The sequence below is a fragment of the Schistocerca nitens genome, chromosome 1, assembly GCF_023898315.1.
Source record: "Schistocerca nitens isolate TAMUIC-IGC-003100 chromosome 1, iqSchNite1.1, whole genome shotgun sequence".
Classification (NCBI taxonomy): domain Eukaryota; kingdom Metazoa; phylum Arthropoda; class Insecta; order Orthoptera; family Acrididae; genus Schistocerca; species Schistocerca nitens.
Genome location: NC_064614.1, coordinates 1,300,730,297 through 1,300,744,797, shown reverse-complemented (window position 1 = coordinate 1,300,744,797; position 14,501 = coordinate 1,300,730,297). Strand labels below are relative to the sequence as shown.

At 45.5% G+C, this 14,501-nt stretch overlaps 1 protein-coding gene across 2 annotated transcripts in view; it reads right to left on the bottom strand.

Moving 5' to 3' along the window:
• Window positions 1-14,501, bottom strand: part of LOC126240013 (calcium-binding protein E63-1) — a 584,925-nt gene that overhangs the window by 371,073 nt on the left and 199,351 nt on the right. The gene's annotated exons all lie outside the window — the stretch shown is intronic.

Below are 14,501 nucleotides of genomic sequence, written 5' to 3'. Positions count from 1 at the left end.
GCCTTTAATCACAGACGAGTTATTAACTAACGTTTAATTATAACAAATCGTTGGCGAGAACAATGTCGTTTTGACAGCTCTTCAATGTGCCTTTGTCTCGAAACGGCTTACTTTCATTCCACACACGTTACAATTCGAAAATTCTTTAAGCACCAATATGACTTTTTCCGTCGTTTTATTACAATAAACCGCACCAAAAACGATGGGTTTTCGGGATAACCTCAGTTTGCTACTACTTTGAAACTCCGTAGCTTCATTGGACATACGTTATAACATAAAAGCCACCGTACAGGAGGCTTCAATTGAATGGCAATATGGCGTCTCCGGACTCTGTACTGAAAAAATATGGGGTACGTGAGACGAAGGCGGCGCTCTTCCATCTCAAACGCACGTTCAGAGTATCTGTCGTGCTTGGCGTTGCGGTACACGTTCGGAGAGACTCGCCAACGTGTTTTTTCTACGCTACGGTGACGAAAACTCGGCGCGGCGTCGGCTTTGGCAGCCGCCTGCGTGTCACGCGTGCGCCCGCTGCAGGTCGCGTGTGGCGACACGGGCACGCCTCGATGTTCCGCCGCCGGCACATCAGACTTGGACGCTCCTCAAAGGCGCGCCCTGCGCGGCAGGAGCACAACAGCTGCGTGCTACGGACGCCTCTCGGCTGTTAATAGAAACACAACTGCAGCGGGCGGGCTGTCGCTGCGAGACCTTGTCCACCTGGCGCCTTACGGACGCAGCTGCACACACAAGTCGCGTGAACACGGGGGTCCTTACACCAGAACTACGCTGCAGCCGCCGGTGCTGTCCGGCATACCCTGTAGCGTTCCCTCCTCCTCACGTCGGAAAAGTGACCGATTTTGGCACCACTTGCTGCAACCTACTTTCTTTCTGATTCTCTTCCAATGTCGTCTTTCTCCTGTTGTGTTTATACTATATCGTCAGATAAAAAAGGAACAAATATCAGGCAGAAGAACTAGAAGCATTCCATTCCACTACCTCGTGCTGACACACTTCGCTCGGTCAACTTTTTCAAATACCTCTTCACTTCTTCCATCAAGTCGTCAATTCTGACAAATAATCTGTTAATAGTGAAAAAAGTAACTACATGAATTTTGTCACTTTGCGTTCTCGTTTGTCGATAATATTCCCGTTCTGAAAAAATTCTTGTTCTTATCGGCTTTCACTGCTTCGTGTCGCCATCTCTTTCTGTGATTCCACTACAGTTTGCGTAAATTCTCTCACACGATTGCCGGCCCGAGTGGCCGAGCGGTTCTAGGCGCTACAGACTGGAACCGCGCGACCGCTACGGTCGCAGGTTCGAATCCTGCCTCGGGCATGGATGTGTGTGATGTCCTTAGGTTAGTTAGGTTTAAGTGGTTCTAAGTTCTAGGGGGACTCATCACCTCAGAAGTTAAGTCCGATAGTGTTCAGAGCCATTTGAACCATCTCACACGATTCGGCATAAAATATCGAATATCCCTAACTCGCTAAATATCACGTTCAAAATCTAAATGAAGTATTCATTTTGTCTTATCACCTGTGACTATCTCAGTCCATACTAAATTTGCCTTATGATTCATCCGAAACAGTGGGTTCTACAAAACAGCATTGAGTATTTCGAGTTCAAAAACAGTGGATATTTTTGACGAACATTCGAGATCACTCCAAACATCAGATTTCCGATTCCAGAATATCTCAGAACAGTGCACAAATTTCCAGAACATTTCAAGCATTCGAGAATTTTCAGAAGCAAGCATCGGGAAAAATGATGCCACTATTTAACACTTACTGTCATGCCCGTAATATTACGTTTCCTTCGGTGTTGGGAACAATGCCATGCTCGTAATATTTCGGGTACCACAATATTTTTAATTTTTTGGCTTTCGGAACGCGCCCATACAGAGATCTCAACAGTGGAATGAAGATACGACAGCGTGCTTCGACGATTCAGAACATTTAGTAGGGTTCAAACCGTACCGTGATATGATGGTTCAAATGGCTCTGAGCACTATGGAACTTTAACATCTGAGGTCATCAGTCACCTAAGAACTAATTAAACCTAACTAACCTAAGGACATCACACACATCCATGCCCGAGGCAGGATTCGAACCTGCGACCGTAGCGGTCGCGCGGTTCCAGACTGTAGCGCCTAGAACAGCTCGGCCACTCCGGCCGGCACCGTGATATGAAGTTACTTCTTGTTAGATTAGTCACGTGGCGCAGTACAGGCGATTATCGTGTCAGGTATGACGGTACGAAAGAAAGGACAACACAGCACCTAGTCCCCGAGCATGCAAAATCTCCTAACAGACTGGGAATAGAAACAAGGCCTCTTTGGTTTGTAAACTGCCTCGCTCACGCGCAGCTGTGGGGGCGAATATCACACCATTTTAAGTGAGGACTGCTGCGCCCATAATACCAGTTACAGGTATGGCAGTCCTCACAATAAGATGCTTTGCCCGGAATATTACGCGCACTCCTGCAAAGTGTAGAAGCGAGAGAGAGAGAGACAGAGAAACAGAGAGAGAGAGAGAGAGAAGGGAGGGGGGAGGGAGAGAGGGAGGGAGAGGGAGTGGGAGAGCGCACGCTCACGCAAAGGCGCGCGCGCTGTTTCTGCCGCCCATTTTACATGAACCTGTTATCGTTTATTGACTTGAAAGCCGTTTCAGGTTTGATGAAATTATCGATCAAAATTCGTTTTTTTCAGGAATCCATAAAACACTGAAGCGTCAAAGAAACTGATACAGGCATGTGGACTCAAATACAGAGATATGTAAAAAGGCACACTACGGCGCCGCGCTCGGCAACGCCTATATAAGACAACTAGTTTCTCGCGCACTAGTTAGATCGGTTACTGATGCTACAGTGGCAAGTTATCAAGGTTTAAGTGAGTTTGAACGTGCTGTTATAGTCGGCGCACGAGCGATGGGACACAGCATCTTGGTTCAAATGGCTCTGAGCAGTATGGTCATCAGTTCGCTAGAACTTAGAACTACTTAAATCTAACTAACCTAAGGACATCACACACATCCATGCCCGAGGCAGGATTCGAACCTGCGTCCGTAGCAGTCGCGCGGTTCCGGACTGAGCGCCTAGAACCGCGAGACCGGACACAGCATCTCCGAGGTAGCGATGAAGTGAGCACTTTCCCGTACTTCCATTTCACGAGTGTACCGTGAATATCAGGAATCCGGCAAAACATCAAATCTCCGACATCGCTGCGGCCGGAAAAAGATCCTGCAACAACGGGACCAATGACAACCGCAGAGAATCGTTCAACGTGAGAGAAGTGCACCCTCTTCACAAATTTCTGCAGATTTCTGTGCACGGCTATCAACAAGCATCAGCGTGCGAACCATTCAACGAAACATCTTCGACATGGGCTTTCAGATCCGAAGGCCCACACGTGTACGAGACGAAGCTTTACACCTCGCCTGGACCCGTCAACACCGACATTGGACTGTTGATCACTGGAAACATGTTGCCTGGTTGGACGAGCCTCGCTTCAAATTGTATCGAGAGAACAGACGTTTACGGGTACGGAGACAAACTCGTGAATCCACGGACCCTGTGTGTCAGCAGGGGACTGTTCAAGCAGGTGGAGGCTCTGTAATGGTGTGGGGCGTGTGCAGTTGGAGTGATGTGAGACCCCTGACACGAGTCTCACAGGTGACACGTACATAATCATCCTGTCTGATAACCTGCATCATTTCATGTCCATTGTGAATTCCGACGGACTTGGGCAATTCCAGCAGGACAATGCGACGTCCCACAGGTCCAGAATTGTTACAGAGAGGCTCCAGAAACAATCTTGTGAGTTTAAACATCTCAGTTTTTTGTTCCACATACGTATCTCGAAACGCATGCTCCATCTTCAGGGTATCCGTTTTTTCCAACGAGGCTTTTCGTCATGGCTTGGTATAGCAATCGCACCTGCAATTGGGAAAATATATATTTCACTGGTCGTTCACGCTGAAAATCCTCTATAGTTTTTTTGTTATTGTACACATATCGTCAATAAACTGACATATCAAATCATGTAGTGAAGCAGATTGTACTGGTAAGCAAGTGCGACTGCGTCACCAATAAATGAGGGAACGCTCCTAGTGAAAACTGGAAACCCTCAAGATCGAGCAAAACCGAAATAAAGGCAGTTGACGCCGGACTTGTGTTCATGAAATACAATCTGACATGTATAAGAGACAGCTTTTAGCGATATATGATTGCCAGCTACCTCTACGCTCTCTTAGACGACGATGGCCAAATCTTGTTAAAACCGGGTTACCTGGCGAAGTAGTCACAACACTGACCTGATATTCGAGAGAACACGGTGCGATAACACCAGTCGGCAATCGTTAAAATAAATAAAATGTTCTCTGGCATCCAGCCTCCTCTGGTGATCAAAGTGCCTCGAACTTCCGAACAAATCCTCCTTGGCCATTGTCAAGTGGAGTGACTGCTGGTGAGGTACTGGTGTGCCCTTACACCCGGTATCGTCACGTATCAGCATAAAGTCCCTTCTCGTTCGATGCGTGCACGTCGTCCTCGAGATCTCGGTATCCCATGTCACGCTAAGCAGTATGGCGACGTCTCTATTAAGAGGCGTGATGGCATGGGATGTCACTGGGAACATTATACCACCTATTCTGGTTCGCACTACCGGTAATTTCGACAGCAGTCATTACATTTCTGACGTTTCAAAAGCGGTGGCTGTGCCCTTTCCTAGAGCTCTCCACGACGTTATCTTTCAGCAAGATTACGCTAAACTACCCACTGTCCTGATCTATCTCGATACAACGGATGTTCCACTGTTGCCCCGGTCAGCACGTTCTCCAGATCTCTTACCCACCGCAAACATCTGATCATGTCACCACTCACCAAAACAGCATGGAATGGAGTATCTATGCTCAGTTCCTCTCGATGCTTAAGTGGATTATACTGTTGCTGTCAGACGTAGCAGATCTATGTACTAAATATCGCGATCCTGCAGTTTCCCAAAGCACGTACTAATTTAATTATGTATTCTATGTATTACAATGTATAACACAATAAGTAAGATTGCGTTGTTATCCTTTCTGGAGCTGCAGTTTCAAATGCCAACAGAGTGTACGTCACGAGTTTAGCAAATTTAATTTGCTATTTCTTCTTGCGCAATGCAGAGGCTCTCAGTCGTACTTTTTGATCTACGCAGAGGGACTATGCAGTGTTCTCGCGTCGCACTCGCGACCACCGCGGTTTAAGTCTGCATCACAGTTCGCTATAAACCATTCTTTACAAAGGTCTGTCAGCTCCCACGCTCGACGCAGCACCCAGAAGAGCTGGACTGCCGCCATGACATCTTGCCAACGTGCCAGAGGCTCAGGATCGATGAGCGAGCTCTAGCCACACTTGAAAGGGTGTCCTACACGCTAAAAAGAGCCTTTAAGAAACAACCAGATGTTTAGAGAATAATCGAGGAGCAGACTTTTGGCAAGCCTAAGTGCGAAATGCACTAGCAATAACCCGTGGCTAGAATGTCTCGTTAATTTAGAGCCTAAAGCATATCGAATTAATAAGGCAAGCTGCAGACATCGTGATGTACAGCCACGACTTTTTAGCACACCTGCCCATATTGATGTACGTTTGAAATCCAAAAGACATGATAAAACGCGCAGGCAAATTGTGCATTTTAATCATTATTGCAAATAATTTGAATTTGGCTCTGCGTTGGTAGTATGGAAAATGGTTCAAATGGCTCTGAGCACTATGGGACTCAACTGCTGAGGTCATTAGTCCCCTAGAACTTAGAACTAGTTAAACCTAACTAACCTAAGGACATCACAAACAACCATGCCCGAGGCAGGATTCGAACCTGCGACCGTAGCGGTCTTGCGGTTCCAGACTGCAGCGCCTTTAACCGCACGGCCACTTCGGCCGGCTTGGTAGTACGGAGTGCGAGCAGGTAGTCAGTGGCCATTCCCGCAGACCTTCATACTCGGGCGTTATTTCGCTGCAGCAGGTGTTACGGTAGAGGAGCATAGCGGTATGGGGTATGGTGTTGTTCGTAAGTTGATTTGTCAGAGCTAGTGTCTGACACTATTGGGGCAAGGCCAGTTCTGCGTCAGAGTACCATTATCCAAGATGGTGACAATGATGTCGACTTCAGGCAGGGGGGGGGGGGGCGTGGCACTTTCCAGCATCTTGGATAATGGCACTTGCGTTATCAGCTGACATCACGGCCGTCATATTGGATGACTTCATCAACAGACATCAGCTGATGATATCATTCAAGATGGCGGCCCTCACGTCAGTTGATGACATCATCCAATATGACAGCCACAACATCAGCTGATGACGCAAGTAACATTATCCAAGATGGTGGGAAAGTGCCACACCCCCCTGCCACACACACCACCCTTCTGGCAGGGCAATGCAACCTCTACTAACAAAAGAAAATGGCGGGAAAGAAAGGTCACTTCGGCGAGCTCCATTAACCTAAGTCATCCGACTGCCACCCCTTCCTAAGGATTGGTGGGAAAAGGCTATAATGTTAGATCGCTTGCATTTCCAACCTATCAGTCGTATGGAATATATTTCAATGTAAGAAATATATTTCAAGCGCAGGACATACATGCTTCTTCCCAGTTTCTCTATGAGAAACTACATTACTTCCCGGAGATGTATAGCATCCACTGTTCACATCCAATCATGGTTCAGAAATTATACTATTCCTGTCTCATCCCTATAAAAAATTATCGTTAGTAATGGGGAATACTCTTACAAGGAAACAGATAAATGCATAGCAGTGGCGTCCGACATGTGAATTTACAAGTCATGCCGCCACTAACTTTGTAAACAGCACATGTGTCAAGCAGATGTATACACAGCGGATTCCATTGTCTCACAAACACCTATCGCTAACATAGTTATGAAACTGAAGTATCGATTTTACACTTAATATGCGATAGCGGAATGAAGTACATCACATAAATCTTTGTTCGTTTAGAGGAATGTGTCACGAGATGGAAGTCCTCTGATGACCGAGACGTTTACTGTTAACGATTGCAAGCAGAAAACTTTGGAAATATGTGGTAAGGTTTTATGGGACCAAACTGCTGAGGTCATCGGTCCCTAAGCTTACACACAATTTAATCTTACATAAGCTAACTTACACTAAGGACGACACACATACACCCACACATTCACACACACACACACACACACACACACACACACACACACACACACACACACACACACATGCCCGAGGGAGGCCTCAAACGCCGACGGGCGAAGCCGTGTGGACCATGACAAGATGCCCCTGACTGCACAGCTACCCCGCATGGTGATCACAAGTAGACACTGCTCTAAGACCCGCACAGAACAAGCGGTTGTATACATCTGATGCATGCTGATGGAACACCAGGAAAAAAAATGGTCATATGACATGCAGCAACTCCCCCCCCCCCCCACTCTCTCTCTCTCTCTCTCTCTCTCTCTCTCTACCATTTATTCGTACCTTGTTACAGCCCCATCTGAACCAACCAATCCATCCACTCCATGTCGTCCTTTAATGCAGATGCAAGTGATTTAGAGGCTGATGGTTTTCTGTCTTCCTGAAAAGCGTAAAATACAGTAGACATTTCGTGTGTATCACTGTTACCTCAATAGACATGCAGCAGAATGCTAACTCGATGGAAAAAAAGTTACTGTTTCCCCACTTCCCTTTGCTTCCATGTCGATGGTTTCTCAGATACCTCTTGCTGTCGCATGCTTGTTCCCATGTACAAATTGTTCTGCAGCAAGCAGAAGATGTACAAGTACTTCCTCAATTTCTCTGCATTTCGGTCTATATTTGGTCAATACGCTAGTCTTTTTTCGCAATTCTGTCGATTTTATGTCAGTTTCATCTATTCGATCATGCCATAACCTTTCATTCTGTGTTCTAAAACTGCTTGTAAATGTAATACATCTGCCCACACCTAGCCCAAATGCACTGATCAGGAGGCGTAGTATAGCACTGTACTCGATTGTATCCAGTCACCTCCACATTTGGAGAGTCCTGCTCTGTTTTCTGTATATCTGTATATGTTCATGTGTCGCAGATGGCTCACAAGGAAGAACGCATTCGATGTTATTCTGCGCTATTTTCATAAACAGATTCTGTTAGGGCAAGAATTTCCATGCATACAAGCTGAGACATCACGAAAGCTCTTACAAAAGCGAGTGTCAACTATTTCTGGGGCACTACGTAATTTTCGAGAGTTCCATTTGGTTCTTATTTTTGCATAGCCATGTGATATCAGTATAAGATTGAGTACCTTGTTAGATGCACTTGCGGTGGTTTGTAGCTACGTGAGCACATTTCGCGGCACTGTCAGTTATGCTTGGCAGTTAAGCATGGCTAGACACGTCTCACGTGTTCCATTAGGAATCGTGAGTGGTTGAACAGTTTTCTGTAGCGTTTGTCAGGCTGAGTTGCTCTGCAGTTAGATTTTCGCTGGATCGCAGGTAGACAGAGGGATCACACCAGCAGCAGTGAACACACGTGCGTGCGGCCCAGAGGATGACTTGGCGCTTATTTAGATAGACATGTGACGTCAGTAGAACACTTGGATAATTTTCACATGCCATCAGCAGTGGCGTGAGGGCAATGGCTCGTGCTCGCTTGCGTCCAGTGGTGGCTCGCGCCATTGGAGCGTCATCACTCTGCAAATAGGTCTTCACTAGTGTCCAGTCGCATCAGCAATGGTGCCTAGGTGAACACACATTTCGAGAGGAATTCCTCAGGTACCAAATATGAAAGGTATGTTGCCATCCATACTTGCAGAACCAGAATGGTCACCTGTGCATCACTTTGCGGTGGGTGCCGGTGCATCCCGACTTCTGGGAGAATGTGCGGTCCAGTGCACAGGGAGGCGGAGGGTGGGGGGTGGCAGACAGTGCCTACAAATATTGTTTGTGTGTCTGTTGCATTATTGCATTATTTTGTGAGCATGTCTGTAGGCTGTGCTATGCATTATTTGGACAGTTTACGAGTTGATTTCATGTCTGCACATCAGTATTGCAGTGCATTCTGGTGGTGGTGTTGTGTACTAGACCCAGACCTCTTCGTGAACACACTGTTTCCCGCCATCTTAGATAATGGTACTTTTGTCATCAGCTGACATCATGACACCATCTTGGATTACGTCATGGATGAGAGTGCCTTCTGGTGGTGGTACTGTGTACTAGGTCAGTTTAGACCTTGTGGCAAACACACTGGATGCTGGTACTGCCACTAATTGTTTAAATAAAGACTGGTGATTGCAAAATAAAGACTTACGTCCAGCACAGGCCGAGTACTTTTCTCACCAATCCCTAGGAAGAGGTGGCAGTCGGGTGACTTAGATTAGTGGAGGTAGCCCAAGCGCCCTTTCTTTCCCATCATTATCGTTAGAAGAGATAGCCCAAGTGACCTTTCTTTACAGCCAAAATTCAAACTTCGTATCAATCCCTAGGAAGAGGTGGCAGACAGATGACTTAGGTCTGTGGAGGTAACCCAAGTGACCTATCTTTCCTGCCATTTTCTTAGGTTAGCAGAGGTTGCATTGTCCTGATGGAATATAAACTTCCTGCCGGGGGGCGTGGCAGGGGGGGGGGGCAAAGCATAAGGGCATGGGACTTTCCCACCATCTTGGATAATGGCACTTGCGTCATCAGCTGACGCCACAGCCGCCATCTTGGATGACATCATCAACTGACGACACAGCCGCCATCTTGGATGTCATCAGCTGATGTCAGTTGATGACATCATCACCGCCATCTTGGATAACGGTACTTTGGCGCAGAACTGGCCTTGTCCCAATACTTCCTATCGAACATCCTGCTTTGGCTTCGGCCACCTTCGGCCAAAAATCCCAGAAGTTTTGCCCAAAGCCGAAGATTTCTAGCAAGTGCCAGAATTGAACTATCTGTTAGAACTGCGTATGTGCGGCAGGCATTGGATAATTAAACTGCAACTGTCTTGAAGCTTTCACATATTTCGTGCAAACTGTAGTACACTGTGTTGCGTCCGTCGGCTGCCATCACCAGTAAATACAAGATCGCACAGGAGATTTTATTATGCGAGAAGTACTCCATATTTATTGATTGAAACTCTAATGGATTCTCATTTTAAATCGAAGTTCTGACTACCAGTGCAACGGAAAACACGAGGATGGAAATATTATCCAGAATGAGATGTTCACTCTGCAGCGGAGTGTGCGCTGATATGAAACTTCCTGGCAGATTAAAACTGTGTGCCCGACCGAGACTCGAACTCGGGACCTTTGTCATTTCTATGACAGAATGAGTCTCAGTGAAATAAAACAGCTCGTATGGACATTGATGTTGATGAGCCTAGACATTTCCGTTCAACGTCAGACGGAGATATCAGAACTGCAACTCAAAAAATGATGGTTTATGGGACTCGCATGAAAACTTTAATTACCTGTCACAAGTGGTAACACTTTGGATTTAGAACATCACTATCCTCGTTTGGAAGAACATGTAATATCTGTTTTAAAGGAGCCTTTGCTTCTGAGCAATGCTGACATTTATGAATATTGGGCATCTAGACCATATACTGCTGCGGCACTTCTTGCATGCTCGCTGGGGCCCTACATGATATTAGGCAGGTGTACCGGCCATATTGACCTACAATGTCAACAGCTACCGGTAATTCCAACTGGGTGCAGCCTGGAGGCCGGCACTTGCTGCCATTAAATCCCACCGTGAAATATAAGGGCTTCCGATACTGGTCCGTCCCAGTATAGCAGCTACTAACCTTGGTAGGTTTGATTCCCGGCCTGGTCGGGGATTTTCTTTACTCGGGGACTGGGTGTTGTGCTGTCCTTACCTTTGTACCGTAGTAACTGGTACGAAAATAGCCTGCATGACATAACATGACGATCCTACGCCTTTGTAACTTCGTACTAGGGTATGACTTCGCCTTAATAAATGTTTTGAACTGTCGAAACACACTGTCGTATCTTACACTGTTCAAATGGCTGCACGTGCTCGTCCGGAAAGCCAATTTAAAAAAAAAAAACTAACTTTGGTAGGCTGACGGAGACGTCTGGCGGCAGCACCGCAGACCACAGCTGGGTCAGGCGTGTGGAACTTACGAACGGCACCAGCGTAATGAGACCTCCCAGGTACGAACACCGGCAGTTGCTACTTGTCAGTAATAACCAGCAATACCCAAATGATGAAGTCGAGCAGGTACTTCGAGATAATATTCTAAAATTTGCACAACGCGATACGCCGACAGACCCGAGGCCATGTTTTCAACACAAGAATGGCCAGAACACATGTACAGTTTGTAGTGGAGTGTAAGCAATGACGAATCTTGCTGACTGTTTAAAAGATTGCAAATATCTTGAACTGAATATTCGTCTGACTGACACGTCTAATACGTCTGGATGTTTCGAAGTGTTGTTTCTGTTATCAACTCGCCCAATATAAAGTTATAGACAGTTTTAAATAGCAAGCTAATTTCGCCGAATCTACTATAATTTTATACGTCCATTTTTCACTCACATTACATGATAATGAGCAATCCCGATATACTGGCCTCTAGAAACATAATCAAAATATAGAACAATCATACATAAAAATTTCATTGTCTTGAAAAGAAGTGCAAAACTAAAAATGGTTCAAATGGCTCTGAGCACTATGGGACTTAACATCTGTGGTCATCAGTCCCCTAGAACTTAGAACTACTTAAACCTAACTAACCTAAGGACATCACACACATCCATGCCCGAGGCAGGATTCGAACCTGCGACCGTAGCGGTCACGCGGTTCCAGACTGAAGCGCCTTTAACCGCACGGCCACACCGGCCGGCTGCAAAACTAACTCATCGCAGGTTACGGAGAAGAGAAACAACAGTTGCCAGATACTGTTTGCAGTAAATGCGAGGAAAATGCTAAGCAGGCACAGATTGTGGGCAGAGGGTTACGTCGGAAAGCAGGGGAAGTGTAATCCACTGTGGCTGGCAGACTTCTTCCCGCTGAGAAACTTTCTACACGCGATTATCGAGCGCTGTAGATCTTTACATGGCGTTCTCAACCTAACTGCATGTAAGTAAATATTTAAGAAGAATTTTCACTATTGACGTACTGCGGCACCGACAGCTAATGCTTCCGTGACACACTAAGATGTCGGTTATACAAGATATTTAGCAAACTAAAAATATAAAAATACACTCTTGCTTAAAATAGGGCATATTAGATAATTTGTCGATATCGTCAAACCTTAAAGTAACATGCCCATTCCAACACGGTAGGTATCTGTTGATGACTTTCCGAGCATATCCTTCACGTAACTCGGACTTGAATGTGTCTCTGCAAAGCTAAAAATCCCCAGTCCCGTTTTATGCACTTCCTCGTGAAGTATACTATTCATTTGATGCAGTTTTCTTCCCTAATCTGTAGATCAAACAAAGTGACTTAGCAAAGCAACAGTCCGATGACTGTGTTGGTCAGTGACGTTGTTCATTTTCATTGTACCGTTCCTCACACAACGCTGAGTGTGTTTGGCGACACATTGTTGTTTAGAAACACCGGAATTGTTGTGGAACAAAATATTGTCTACAGAATCCAGATGATGCCACAGTATGCCCACGTGGGAACTTGAAGTAATTTGTCCAGTAGGAATAATAACAACAGAACTAATAAAACACCTTGAGATTCCCACTCGAATACCGGCAAGCAGTGGGCCACAGTCACACCCTCAGACAAACTCCTGTTGCGAACAACTAGGGGTTCTGTTCGCCAGAACACGACGCATTGTACACAGCGTCCAAAACATACTGGAATGCAATGACTGCGTCGTGGTCTGGGAGATTGAGAAATTCAAAAACATACGGCATATTTATGGATCAGAGTCGATTTCTGGCGAACATTTGTACCAAGATAGTGGAAGTTTATGTTCTACGTTTTCTTGGTGCGACGGTTTCTGATGCCCATTTGCACAAAACTGAGAGAATGGAGGGAGAAGAGATGGTCTGGGTGGAATGGTGTCTACATGTGCCAGACATGGATCCCATAGAGCATTCAAGGGAGGCTCATTTTTGGAACACAGCCTACAACCAGCTTAGAGACAGAAGTGATGACACTTTCTGCAGGACCTGACCAGCATTTTGCAGGACAATGCTGAAGCACGTAAAGTGCAAGCTGTTACTGATTTGTTTGACTGATGGGGCTGCTAAGTGCTATACACACCCCTGACTTAAGCCCTCGTAATTTCAACTCGATTTCTAAACTGAAGGAAACACTTCACGGCATTCGCTTCAGAACTGATACAAATTCGTCGGGCAATAGACGGTGCCGCTCGAACTGTCAACACAACTGGCACTGCTAAGAGTATCCTACGACTTCCACATCGCTGGCAACGGGTTATACACAATGTTGGTGACTACTTTGAAGGTCAGTAAAACTTTGAAAGACGTATCTATTTTGTACGAGCTGTAAATAAATAGTTGCCACTATTAAAGTTCCAACCCTCGCAGTTCCTAAATTTGAGAACCATTCTTCCGTTTTTAATTTCAGTTTCTAATATTATCTTCAATATTCTTTCTAATGTTATAATTATTGAGCTCTTTCTTAATGTCACTATTTCTAAGTTTGATCGATTGCTTCCCTTCACGGATCTTGGAAACATCATTTATGACACCTGGATGTGCCGCTCTTATTGTATCCTTGTGATGCATAATTTGCATGCATACAACGGTGTAGGAATTGGCACTGTTTTGGAAATTTTCATGCTTCTTTCTTTCTGAGTTTTGTCCCTTAAGTATCTGTTTTTTTGCTCCACACGTATTGATCTACTGTGACGGTTTGATGCATTTAAGGTGGTAGCCCCATCTTCAGGTTCATCCAGTGTGGTGCTTCCAATGGAGCCAGGCATTTATTTTATTGAGAGCTCTCAAAATAACAAACCACATTGCAGGGTTAAATAGACAAAACACATACGCACACACAATTTTTTAGCACTCTGGTGGACAGTAGCCCAGTCTGATGCAGCTCCTGTATTGCTATCCATGGAAACATTCTACTTACTGATCTGTTGACACGACTGGAGCAGGGCGGAGAAAATGAAACCTCTCGTCACAGCATAACACCATTCCATCTGTAGCTGTTTGTTTCTTCGTATTCTGTTTTCTTCCACTGCTGCTAACCACTGATGTACAGAGTCAAGTTAGCCTCTAGCTGTTGATGTAGTCTTTCGACATTCGATATTTAATTTTAAAAACTGCAATGCGTCAGAGCAATCGCTAGCTGTACTGGCATATGTCTGATGGGAAACACATCACTCTGACATCCTACGAATTTATTCCAATTTCTGGTCATTTCTACAATTTAATTACACCTCGTACTACCAACACGACTATCTGTCTTCATAATAAAGCTCCCATCTTGTCTGTATTATCGATACATCCAGGAATAGTAAAATGAGACTCCAAACTCACTAATTTACACTTGGTTTTGTCACATGGGC